Here is a 13,955-nt window from a genome sequence, read left to right as displayed (position 1 = left end):
GTGTGTGTGTGTGTTTGGGGGTGGGGCTCTCTAAACCCTATATTTGTACTAAAACCCATAGGTCCCTAATCAGAAGTAGTGTACTATGTAGGGAACAGGGTTTATAGGACACTTTAATAAAGGCCCTTCACAGTGTAAGAACAATGGAAGGGGTTAATGTCCCTATAGTTGACCGTCTATCAGCGTCTTCTTTATGTCGGGGTTATAAACAATGACAAAATGGATGATATCATTGATTTTATTTTCAATTTTTATTTAACATTTATTTAACTTGGCAAGTCAGTTAAGAACAAATTCTTATTTACAATGACGGCCTACCAAAAGACAAAAGGCAATCTGCGGGGACAGGACAATAAAATACAATATAAATATAGGACAAAACACACATCACAACAAGAGAGACAACACAACACTACATAAAGAGATACCTAAGACAACAACATAGCAAGGCAGCAGCACATGACAACACAGCATGGTAGCAACACAACATAACAACAACATGGTAGCACACAACATGGTAGCAGCACAAAACATGGTACAAACATTATTGGGCACAGTCAACAGCACAAATGTCAAGAAGGTAGAGACAACAATACATCACACAAAGCAGCCACAACTGTCAGTAAGAGTGTCCATGATTGAGTCTTTGAATGAAGAGATTGACATAAAACTGTCCAGTTTGAGTGTTTGTTGCAGCTCGTTCCAGTCGCTAGCTGCAGTGAACTGAAAAGAGGAGCAACCCAGGGATGTGTGTGCTTTGGGGACCAGAATGTGACTGGCAGAATGGGTGTTGTATGTGGAGTATGAGGGCTGCAGTAGATATCTCAGATAGGGGGGAGTGAGGCCTAAGAGGGTTTTATAAATAAGCATTAACCAATGGGTCTTGCGATGGGTATACAGAGATGACCAGTTTACAGAGGAGTATAGAGTGCAGTGATGTGTCCTATAAGGAGCATTGGTGGCAAATCTTATGGCCGAATGGTAAAGAACGTCTAGCCGCTCGAGAGCACCCTTACCTGCCGATCTATAAATTATGTCTCCGTAATCGAGCACGGGTAGGATGGTCATCTGAATCAGGGTTAGTTTGGCAGCTGGGGTGAAAGAGGAGCGATTACGATAGAGGAAACCAAGTCTAGATTTAACTTTAGCTTGCAGCTTTGATATGTACTGAGAGAAGAACAGTGCACTGTCTAGCCATACTCCCAAGTACTTGTATGAGGTGACTACCTCAAGCTCTAAACCCTCAGAGGTAGTAAGCATCAGGGATAGTCGCTTTAGAAGGGGTGGGAGATGAGGAAATGTTGGACTGGCAAGGAGGTATGGCTGAGTCAAATAGGAATCCTGACTTAATGAAGTGGTGATTAACCTCTTGGGGCTAGGTGGGACGCTAGCGTGCCACCCGTGGTGCACTCCATCAACAGCAGGTGCATTTCAAGAGCGGCAAATTTGAATCCAAATAAATGTCAAAATTCAAATTTTTCAAAAATACAACTATGTTACACCATTTGAAAGATAAACATCTCCTTAATCTAACCACGTTTTACGATTTCAAAAAGGTTTTACGGCGAAAGCATAAATTTTGAGTATGTTAGGACAGTACATTTACAAGAGTTGTGTGTAATGTTTTGTCAAGTCAAAGACAGGGTCACCAAAACCATAAAACCAGCTAAAATGATGCACTAACCTTTTACAATCTCCATCAGATGACACTCCTAGGACATTATGTTAGACAATGCATGCATTTTTAGTTCTATCAAGTTCATATTTATATACAAAAACAGCGTTTTACTATGGCATTGATGTTGAGGAAATCGTTTCCCTCCAATAACCGGCAGTCAAGTCAGCGTCAGAAATTAAATAATTAAAATTAGAAAACATTGGTAAAATATTATATTGTCATTTAAAGAATTATAGATTTACATCTCTTGAACGCAATCAACTTGCCAGATTTAAAAATAACCTTACTGGGAAATCACACTTTGCAATAATCTGAGCACTGCGCCCAGAAAAATACGGCGTTGCGATACAGACTAGACGTCATGTTGGGGAGATCTAAAATCGAAAATACTATGTAAATAATCCATTACCTTTGATTCTCTTCATCAGATGTCACTTCCAGGTATCACAGGTCCATAACGAATGTAGTTTTGTTCAAAAAAGCTCATCATTTATGTCCAAAAATCTCCGTCTCGTTAGCACATGATGTAAGCCAGCCGGACTTCTCGTCATGAACGAGGGGAAAAAATATATTTCCGTTCGTTCAAACATGTCAAACGTTGTATAGCATAAATCATTAGGGCCTTTTTAACCAGAACATGAATAATATTCAAGGTGGACGAATGCATACTCTTTTATAACGTATTGGAACGAGGGTACCCAACATGAACTAGCGCGCCAGGTGTCTAATGGGACATCACCGTTCCATGGCTCTTGTTCGGTCAGATCTCCCTCCAGAAGACTCAAAACACTTTGTAAAGGCTGGTGACATCTAGTGGAAGCAATAGGAAGTGCCAAAATATTCCTAAACCCCTGTGTTTTTCAATGGGATAGGTTTAAAGTCAATACAACACATCAGGTATCCACTTCCTGTCAGAAAATGTCTCAGGGTTTTGCCTGCCAAATGAGTTCTGTTATACTCACAGACACCATTCAAACAGTTTTGGAAACTTTAGAGTGCTTTCTATCCATATATAATAAGTATATGCATATTCTAGTTACTGGGTAGGATTAGTAACCAGATTAAATCGGGTAAAAAAATTTTATCCAGACGTGCAAATGCTGCCCCCTAGACCCAACAGGTTAAAGAGCTCAGCCATGTGCTTCTTGTCAGTAACAACCACACCATTGTCGTGTCTTTGGGGTACCATTAAACTGAAGACATGTTTATCAATTAACTCCCTGTAATTATTATCACGCGATTAAACTGATTCATCGTTTAATTGTAATTAACTAGGAGATCGGGGCACCAAGGAAAATATTCAGATTACAAAGTTATAATTTTCCTAATATAACTTTCCTATATTATAACATTATATATTATATTCTATTATAGTATAGGCCGATTATCTTCTGGTTTAAATGGTGTATTTTACCTCGCGTCCAGTCTCATTCCAAACGTCGTAAATTGTTGTATCTGCACGAACCCAGTCTTTACTAAAATCATCCATACATCAATTGTCTTAAAATCATTTATTTACTAAACTAAGTAATTCACATGAAGTATACAAACAGTAATTATCATCACAAAGAATTGGTAGAGTAATGTGCCCTAGTGGTCTAAACAGGCATGGCTGGTGTCTTGTCGAACAATGGGTCATAAAGGGCAGCTGAGAAGACCCTACAGAGTTCATTAATATTAACAATTGACATGCTAATCAATTGCACATGAACGCTCACTCATTTGGGAACAATTGCAATCAATATATATTTACGCTCAGTGTGTCGTCGGGATCCTTGTTGAAGCGTCGTTCGGTTGGAGAGTTCTCTCTCTCTCTCTCTCTCTCTCTCTCTCTCGGTTAGAATGGATCTTTCAAAGCGACATTCATTAATGTCGTCATAGAATGGATGTTTCGTTGGTCTTCGCGTTCAATGATATAATTTACTTAGCTGCAGACTAATAATTAATATCAAAGACTTGTTCTTATTCTGTCGGTATCAATAGTCTAAAAGTTAACCACGTGGTATAGTTCACTTTCAGTAGAGTACTTGGATGGTCAAACCTATTGGCCAACTCGCAATGGAGTGGAGGCCGGGTCTGGAGAAATGTAAATCAGGGTATAGTTTTATAGTGACATAGAACAGCTTGTCACATGACGCCTGGTCCTGTCTGTGTCCCTGGGGGCGTGCCGATGACTGAGTTAAGCTTGGTACAAAAATACAATTCTATCACATTAACCTCTTGGGGCTAGGTGGGACGCTAGCGTGCCACCCGTGGTGCACTCCATCAACAGCAGGTGCATTTCAAGAGCGGCAAATTTGAATCCAAATAAATGTCAAAATTCAAATTTTTCAAAAATACAACTATGTTACACCATTTGAAAGATAAACATCTCCTTAATCTAACCACGTTTTACGATTTCAAAAAGGTTTTACGGCGAAAGCATAAATTTAGAGTATGTTAGGACAGTACATTTACAAGAGTTGTGTGTAATGTTTTGTCAAGTCAAAGACAGGGTCACCAAAACCATAAAACCAGCTAAAATGATACACTAACCTTTTACAATCTCCATCAGATGACACTCCTAGGACATTATGTTAGACAATGCATGCATTTTTAGTTCTATCAAGTTGATATTTATATCCAAAAACAGCGTTTTACTATGGCATTGATGTTGAGGAAATCGTTTCCCTCCAATAACCGGCAGTCAAGTCAGCGTCACAAATTAAATAATTAAAATTAGAAAACATTGGTAAAATATTATATTGTCATTTAAAGAATTATAGATTTACATCTTTTGAACGCAATCAACTTGCCAGATTTAAAAATAACCTTACTGGGAAATCACACTTTGCAATAATCTGAGCACTGTGCCCAGAAAAATACGCGTTGCGATACAGACTAGACGTCATGTTGGGGAGATCTAAAATCGAAAATACTATGTAAATAATCCATTACCTTTGATTCTCTTCATCAGATGTCACTTCCAGGTATCACAGGTCCATAACGAATGTAGTTTTGTTCAAAAAAGCTCATCATTTATGTCCAAAAATCTCCGTCTCGTTAGCACATGATGTAAGCCAGCCGGACTTCTCGTCATGAACGAGGGGAAAAAATATATTTCCGTTCGTTCAAACATGTCAAACGTTGTATAGCATAAATCATTAGGGCCTTTTTAACCAGAACATGAATAATATTCAAGGTGGACGAATGCATACTCTTTTATAACGTATTGGAACGAGGGTACCCAACATGAACTAGCGCGCCAGGTGTCTAATGGGACATCACCGTTCCATGGCTCTTGTTCGGTCAGATCTCCCTCCAGAAGACTCAAAACACTTTGTAAAGGCTGGTGACATCTAGTGGAAGCAATAGGAAGTGCCAAAATATTCCTAAACCCCTGTGTTTTTCAATGGGATAGGTTTAAAGTCAATACAACACATCAGGTATCCACTTCCTGTCAGAAAATGTCTCAGGGTTTTGCCTGCCAAATGAGTTCTGTTATACTCACAGACACCATTCAAACAGTTTTGGAAACTTTAGAGTGTTTTCTATCCATATATAATAAGTATATGCATATTCTAGTTACTGGGTAGGATTAGTAACCAGATTAAATCGGGTACATTTTTTTTATCCAGACGTGCAAATGCTGCCCCCTAGACCCAACAGGTTAACATCAGTACATAGCATCTTAATGTATTACAAATAGCTTTATCCTTATTAATACATTTTATACAACCATGTGGATGCAAGTCTCAAGGCTGAGGCTATTATATAAACCGTTTTATGGTAATATGGCTATATTGTCTCTTATGAGTATCACAAAATTGTACCAAGCGGACCAATTCGTAGCTGGATTCTTCACCAATCTTCCATACCTTCTCCAGAACACAAATGTCGCTTGGCTCCCCAATTCTGTGAGTTGGAAGAATTTCCTGTGTCTCTCTATGGGCCATGTGGCAAGAGATTCTCCTCTTAGAGTTTTTACAACTCCTTCACACAGGGACTGGGTGGGGGAAGGTAGGTTGGGGATGGTGCAAGGGGGGAGGGGGTCAACTGTCCTCCCTGTACTCAAAGAGGCCAACGTCATGACACCATCAATATTAAGGGACATGGGCAGCTGTGAGGAGGAGGGTTTATTCTCCAGGTCATTAACCGTTTTCCAGAACTTCTTGGGGTTAGACCCACAGAGAGAGAACTGCTACTTAAAGTAACTAACTTTGGCCTTCCGGATAGCCTGAGTGCGCTTATTTCTCATTTGCCTGAACGATAGCCAGTCAGCTTGCGTATGCGTGTGCCGAGCCTTTCGCCAAATGCAATTCTTGAGGTGGAGTAACACTGCAAGATCATGTTTGAACCAGGGTGTCACAGTATCCACAGAAGGTGGCGCCCCTCCTCGGTCGGGCGGCGCTCGGCGGTCGTCGTCGCTGGCCTACTAGCTGCCACCGATCTATGTTTCTGTGTCTTTTGGTTTTGTCTGTCTGATCCGCACCTGTTTCTTGTCTGTCATTAGTTAGGTTATTTAGTGTGTCTTTTCAGTTCAGGATGTCATGCGGGATTGTTTTATGTCAACTCTGGACAGTTGTGAGTGAGTGCTGCGCTTGTTGCTAATTATATTTACCGGGCTGCGCCCCGTGCGTCTTTTGTTTTGGGAACGTGTTTTCCCGAGTTGAATTTATGTGCGCCCTGTGCCTTTCGGCTTCTTGTGTTGTTCCCAGATTTTCTATTAACACCCACTATTACTCCGGACCTCTGCCTCCTGCACCTGACTCTGCCTCTCTACTGATCCTGGTAATCGTGACAGAATCCCGCACCACCGATGGAGTCAGCAGGAGCAGAAGCGCCGTCCGTGGCTGAGCAGGTGTCGCAACACGCCAGCCTTCTCTACCGCCTGGGCTCGGCCATGGACCAGGTGTTAGCCCGGTTGGAGAGCTGGGAGAGAGGTGCTTCCCCAGCCAGACCAGCTCCGGGTCCTCATCCTGCGCCCCCACCAACACACACTGAAGCGGGCTCCGGCGGTATCCGAATTACACCTCCCAGGGAATTCGATGGGACGGCCGCTGGGTGTAAGGGGTTTTTGCTTCAGTTAGAACTGTACCTGGCGACCGTCCGACCCCCTCCCTCTGACGAAGAGAAAGTGAGCGTCCTCGTCTCGTGTCTCACGGGTCGAGCCCTGGAATGGGCCAACGCGGTCTGGGATGGCCCAGACTCGGCTCGGGGCGACTACCCAGAGTGAGCGGCTATTCCACTTGAGACAGGAGACGAGGAGCGCTCAGGATTTCGCCCTGGAATTCCGGACTCTCGCCGCTGGATCGGGGTGGAATGAGCGGGCCCTGATAGATCACTATAGGTGCAGTCTTCGTGAGGACGTACGCCGGGAGCTGGCTTGTTGGGACAACACCACCACCCTAGACCAGCTGGTGGATTTGTCCATCAGACTGGACAACCTACTGGCTGCCCGGGGACGTTCCAGTCAGGGCCTGTTCGTTCCACCTCCCAGCCCTCCTGCTCCACAGCCCATGGAGATAGGGGGAGCTGCGTCGAGGAGGACCGGAGGGGGGCCTCTCCTGCACCCACTGTGGGTGCAGAGGACACACTGTGGACCGGTGCTGGAGTGGTCCAGCCGGGAGGTCGCAGGGTAGGCAGAGCACTACATCGACCCCCCAGGTGAGTCAGCACCAGCCACACCCAGAGCCCCCTGTCGACCACATGTACACCTCAGTTTGTTTTCCTGATTTTTCCCCTCACTTCCAGTATAAGGCACTAGTCGATTCAGGTGCAGCTGGGAGTTTTATGGACCGTGGGTTAGCTAAGAAGTTAGGGATTCCCCTGGTTCAGCTGGACCACCCCTTCCCTGTGCACGCCCTAGATAGCCGACCGCTAGGGTCCAGCCAAGTGGGGGAGGTCACTGTGCCACTGGTTATGCTGACGTGGGGGGGCCATGAGGAACGTATCAGCTTATTCCTCATTGACTCCCCGGCGTTTCCGGTGGTACTGGGAATCCCCTGGCTAGCCACTCACAACCCTCAGATTTCGTGGAGGCAGAGGGCTCTTAAACCTGTTGGGGCTAGGGGGCAGTATTGAGAATTTTGAAAAAAATATGTGCCCATTTTTAACTGCCTCCTACACCAACTCAGAAGCTATGAATATGCATATTATTGTTCAGGTTTGGATAGAAAACACTCTGAATTTTCTAAAACTGTTTGAATGGTGTCTGTAAGTATAACAGAACTCATATGGCAGTCAAACCCCTGAGACAAATTCTGACAGGAAGTGGATACCTGATGTGTTGAATTACCTTTAAGCCTATGCCATTGAAACACACAGGGGCTTATTAATCTTTGAGCACTTCCTGTGGCTTCCACTAGATGTCACCAGTCTTTACAAAGTGTTTTGAGTCTTATACTGTGAGATCTGACTGAACAAGAGCCTTGGAACGGTGGTGGCCGATTAGACTCTGGCGCGCGAGTTCATGTTGGGTACTCTCGTTCCAATACGTTTTAAAAGAGAATGCAATCATCCGCGTTGAATATTATTCATGTTCTGGTTAAAAAAGGCACTAATGATTTATGCTATACAACGTTTGACATGTTTGAACGAACGTAAATATTTTTTCCCCCCTCGTTTATGAAGACAAGTCCGGCGGGCATAGATCATGTGCTAACAACACGGAGCTTTTTGGACATAAATTATGAGCTTTTTCGAACAAAACTACATTTGTTATGGACCTGGGATTCCTGGAAGTGACATCTGATGAAGAGAATCAAAGGTAATGGATTATTTACATAGTATTTTCGATTTTAGATCTCTCCAACATGGCGGTTAGTCTGTATCGCAAAGCGTATTTTTCTGGGCGCAGTGCTCAGATTATTGCAAAGTGTGATTTCCCAGTAAGGTTATTTTTAAATCTGGCAATCCGGTTGCGTTCAAGAGATGTAAATCTTTAATTCTTTGAATGACAATATAATATTTTACCAATGTTTTCGAATAGTAATTATTTAATTTGTTGTCCTGATTGACTGGCGGTTATTGGAGGGAAACGATTTCCTCAACATCGACGCCATATTAAAACGCTGTTTTTGGATATAAATATGAACTTGATAGAACAAAAAATGCATGTATTGTCTAACATAATGTCCTAGGAGTGTCATCTGATGGAGATTGTCAAAGGTTAGTGCATAATTTTAGCTGGTTTTCTGCTTTTGGTGACGCCTGTCTTTGAATTGACAAAACATTACACACAGCTATTGTCAATGTACTCTCCTAACATAATCTAACTTTATGCTTTCGCCGTAAAGCCTTTTTGAAATCGGACAACGTGGTTAGATTAAGGAGATGTTTATCTTTCAAAGGGTGTAAGATAGTTGTATGTTTGAGAAATTTGAATTATGACATTTAATTGTTTTCAAATTTGGCGCTCTTGATATTTCACCTGTTGTTTATAGGGTGTACCAGGGGTGGGACGCTTGCGTCCCACATAGCCCATAGAGGTTAAGGGGTGGTCGAGGGAGTGCTCAGGTAGGTGCATAGGAGTTTCCATCGGTGCAACCACGGTGGAAAGTCCAGACCAAGTCTCCACCGTGCGCATTCCCTCAGAATATGCCGATTTGGCTATCGCCTTCAGTAAGACGAAGGCAACTCAATTACCCCCCCCCATCGACGAGGGGATTGTGCGATAAACCTCCAGGCCGACGCGGCCCTTCCTAGGCGTCACGTGTATCCTCTGTCTCAAGAGGAGACAGCGGCTATGGAGACATACGTCGCTGAGTCCTTGAGACAGGGATGCATTCGGCCATCTAAGTCACCCGTCTCCTCAAGCTTCTTTTTTTGTGAAGAAGAAGGAGGGAGGTCTGCGCCCGTGCATTGACTATAGAGGTCTAAATGCTATCACAGTGGGTTTCAGTTACCCGCTACCTCTCATTGCTACGGCAGTGGAGTCATTTCACGGGGCGCGCTTCTTCACAAAATTAGATCTCAGGAGCGCGTATAACCTGGTGCGTATCCGAGATGGAGACGAGTGGAAAACAGCATTTAGTACCACATCGGGCCATTATGAGTACCTCGTCATGCCGTGTGGGTTAAAAAATGCTCCCGCCGTCTTCCAATCCTTTGTGGACGAGGTCCTTAGGGACATGCTCGGGCAGGGTGTGGTGGTGTACATCGATGACATCCTGATCTACTCCACCACACACGCCGAGCATGTGTCTCTGGTGCGTAAAGTGCTTGGGCGGCTGCTGGAGCATAACCTATACGTCAAGGCTGAGAAATGTGAGTTCTCCAAACGAACCGTCTCTTTTCTGGGATATCGCATTTCCACCTCGGGGGTGGTGATGGAATGTGACCGCGTTACGGCAGTGCGTAATTGGCCAACCCCAACCACTGTGAAGGAGGTGCAGCGGTTCTTGGGGTTCGCCAATTATTACCGGAGGTTTATCCGGGGTTTTGGCCAGGTGGCGGCTCCCATTACCTCCCTGATGAAGGGTGTCCGGTGCGGCTACGGTGGTCGGCAGAGGCGGACAGAGCCTTCCATCGTCAGAAGGTTCTATTTACCAACGCTCCTGTGCTGGCACATCCGGACCCCTCTTTGCCATTCATAGTGGAGGTGGACGCGTCCGAGGCTGGGGTAGGAGCAGTGCTGTCGCAGCGTTCGGGCGCTCCTCCGAAGCTCCGCCCCTGTGCATTCTTTTCTAAGAAGCTGAGCCCGGCGGAGCGCAACTATGATGTGGGGGACCGGGAGCTGTTAGCCGTGGTCAAGGCTTTGACAGTGTGGAAACATTGGCTTGAGGGGGCACGTCACCCTTTTCTCATCTGGACCGACCACCGTAATCTGGAGTATATCCGGGCAGCGAGGAGACTTAATCCTCGTCAAGCCAGGTGGGCCATGTTCTTTACGAGGTTTCAATTTACCCTCTCGTACATTCCAGGTTCCCGGAACCGGAAGGCTGACGCACTGTCGCGTCTCTACGACACCGAGGAGCGGACCATCGATCCTACTCCCATACTCCCCGCCTCCTGTCTGGTGGCACCGGTGGTATGGGAGGTGGATGCGGACATCGAGCGGGCGGGCCAGTCAGAACCCACTCCACCTCAATGTCCCGTGGGTCTGAAATACGTTCCGCTTGGTGTTTGCGATCGCCTGATCCGATGGTCCCACACTCTACCCTCCTCGGGTCATCCTGGGGTGGAACGGACAGTGCGGGGCCTGAAGGGGAGGTACTGGTGGCCCACCTTGGTTGAGGATGTTCGTCATTATGTCTCTTCCTGTTCGGTGTGCGCCCAGTGCAATGCTCCTAGGCACCTGCCGCGAGGGAAACTACAGCCCCTCCCCGTTCCACAACGACCTTGGTCTCACCTCTCGGTGGATTTCCTCAAGGATCTCCCGCCGTCTCAGGGGAACATCACGATCCTGGTCGTTGTGGATCGGTTCTCGAAGTCCTGCCGTCTGCTCCCTTTGCCCGGTCTTCCTACGGCCCTACAGACCGCGGAGGCCCTATTCACCCATGTCTTCCGGCACTACGGGGTGCCCGAGGACATCGTATCTGATCGAGGTCCCCAGTTCACGTCCAGGGTGTGGAGGTCGTTTATGGAGAGGCTGGGGGTCTCAGTCAGCCTGACCTCGGGTTTCCACCCTGAGAGTAATGGGCAGTCAGAGCGCATTAACCAGGATGTAGGCAGGTTTCTGCGGTCGTATTGCCAGGACCGGCCAGGGGAGTGGGCGCGGTTCGTGCCATGGGCCGAGATGGCCCAGAACTCTCAGCGCCACTCCTCTACTAACCTGTCACCCTTCCAGGTTGTGTTAGGTTATCAGCCGGTCCTGGTGCCATGGCAACAGAGCCAGACAGAGGCTCCTGCGGTGGAGGAATGGGTCCAGCGCTCAAAGGAGACCTGGAATGCTGTCCAGGAGTGTCTAAAGAGGGCTGGAGAATGACACAAGGAGAGCGCTGACCGCCACCGCAGTGAGGCCCCCGTGTTTAACCCGGGGGACAGAGTCTGGCTCTCGACCCGGAACCTGCCCCTCCGCCTGCCCTGCCGGAAGCTGGGTCCGCGATTTGTGGGGCCGTTCAAAGTCCTGAGGAGAATAAACGAGGTGTGTTATAGGTTACAACTTCCTACATATTACCGCATTAACCCCTCCTTTCATTTGTCTCTCCTCAGGCCGGTGGTAGCTGGTCCGCCGCAGGACGCTGAGGTGTGGGAGGTCCCTCCGCCCCCCCTGGACATCGGGGGGGCCCCGGCGTACACAGTCCGGGCCATCCTGGACTCCCGACGTCGGGTAGGGGGCCTGCAGTACCTCGTGGACTGGGAGGGGTATGGTCCGGAGGAGAGGTGCTGGGTTCCGGCGGTGGACGTTCTGGATCCAGCTGTGCTGCATGAATTCCACCATCTCCGCCCGGATCGACCGGCGCCTCGCCCTCCGGTTCGTCCCCGAGGCTGGCGTCGGCAGCCGCGCGTCAGGGGAGGGGTACTGTCACAGTATCCACAGAAGGTGGCGCCCCTTCTCGGTCGGGCGGCGCTCGGCGGTCGTCGTCGCCGGCCTACTAGCTGCCACCGATCTATGTTTCTGTGTCTTTTGGTTTTGTCTGTCTGATCCGCACCTGTTTCTTGTCTGTCATTAGTTAGGTTATTTAGTGTGTCTTTTCAGTTCAGGATTTCGTGCGGGATTGTTTTATGTCAACTCTGGACAGTTGTGAGTGAGTGCTGCGCTCGTTGCTAATTATATTTACCGGGCTGCGCCCCGTGCGTCTTTTGTTTTGGGAACGTGTTTTCCCGAGTTGAATTTATGTGCGCCCTGTGCCTTTCGGCTTCTTGTGTTGTTCCCGGATTTTCTATTAAAACCCACTATTACTCCGGACCTCTGTCTCCTGCACCTGACTCTGCCTCTCAACTGATCCTGGTAATCGTGACACAGGGGCTGAACCTGTTTTTAATTATAATTTTCTTCATGGGGGGGTGTTTGTTAACAACACCACTGAAAATATTAAAAAAGAAGGTCCAAGCGTCTTTGACAGAGGGGATCAAGCTGATTCTATACCATTTTACAGAGGCCAGTTCATGAAGGAAGGCTTGCTAATTTAACGTTTTTTAGCAAGCGTCTATGTGAATTCAGGACAGGTCATTTCACTAGGCAGCCACTACGAACACAAGCTGTAAAACAGTGATCACTAAGATCATTACAGAAAATACCAGACTGATACCTATCAGGATTATTTGTGAGGATAACATCGAGGAGAGTAGCCTTTTCTGGGTGTTTGGAGTCATACCTTGTGGGATTGGTGATAATCTGAGAAAGATTTAGGGAGTCCCATTGCTTTAGTACTTGGTCAGGTGGTTTAAGCATGTCCCAGTTTAGGTCACCTAGCAGGACAAATTCAGACTTAGTGTAGGGGCCAGGAGAGAGCTTAGGGCAGGTAGGGTACAGGCCGGTGCTGACGGAGGACAATAGCACCCAGCAACAGTCAACAAAGAGCTATTTGAAAGTTTAATGCTTAAAACCAGCAAATCAAATTGTTTGGGGACAGACTTGGTGGAGACAACCGAGCACTGAAGGTGATCCTTGGTAAAGATTGCCAATCCACCACCTTTGGAAGATCAGTCTTGCCGAAAAAGGTTATAACCAGAAAGGTTAACATCAGTATTCAAAACACTCTTTCTTAACCATGTCTCAGTAATGACCAACACATCTGTATTGGAGCTGTGAACCCACACTTTCAATTGATCCATTTTAGGTAATAAGCTTCCATTGTTAATGTGCAGAACCCAGGCTTTTACGAGAGCCGAAATCAGTTAAGCAGATATCAGAGCACAAGTCAGAATTGGGGCTAGCAACTGTAGATGGGCCAGGGTGTACACACACATTTCCAGATATCATCAACAGTAATACAAGTACAGGGAGAGCTCTGCAGTGATGATTTATGACATCTGAATATGCATCAGATGACAACAAGATCATATTGTACAGCAATTTCATCAGGTAACATGAATATAAAGCCGGCAAGAGGTGGTTAGAATAGGATGGGAGGCCAAAAGTCTGTGTAACCAATAGAGAGTCAGTGTCGCGAGTGTGGGAACAAACAGTCTGTCCCACGGCTGGGTAAAGAAAGTTTGTAGTCAACAAAGTATGCAGGAGTCATGAGGCAAATAGCAAAATAGCAAAATGCACAAGATTTACAAAATATATATATAACGACTTGGGGCTAGCCATTGTAAGTTCAGATTCACTCGCCCCAACAGTGTGTGTGTGCTGGAGGCGAGCGAAAGCTCAGGAGAGAGGGGTGAGTGTGGTGGAGGTACCTGTACC

The 13,955-nt window shown here is 46.4% G+C and overlaps 1 protein-coding gene across 1 annotated transcript in view; it reads left to right on the top strand.

The window, feature by feature from the left end:
• Positions 1-13,955, top strand: part of LOC106610207 (kinesin-like protein KIF19) — a 103,369-nt gene that overhangs the window by 78,278 nt on the left and 11,136 nt on the right. The window lies entirely within an intron of this gene.

This window comes from Salmo salar, chromosome ssa01 (assembly GCF_905237065.1).
Source record: "Salmo salar chromosome ssa01, Ssal_v3.1, whole genome shotgun sequence".
Taxonomy (NCBI): Eukaryota; Metazoa; Chordata; class Actinopteri; order Salmoniformes; family Salmonidae; genus Salmo; species Salmo salar.
This window is presented reverse-complemented; position numbering and strand designations above follow the sequence as displayed.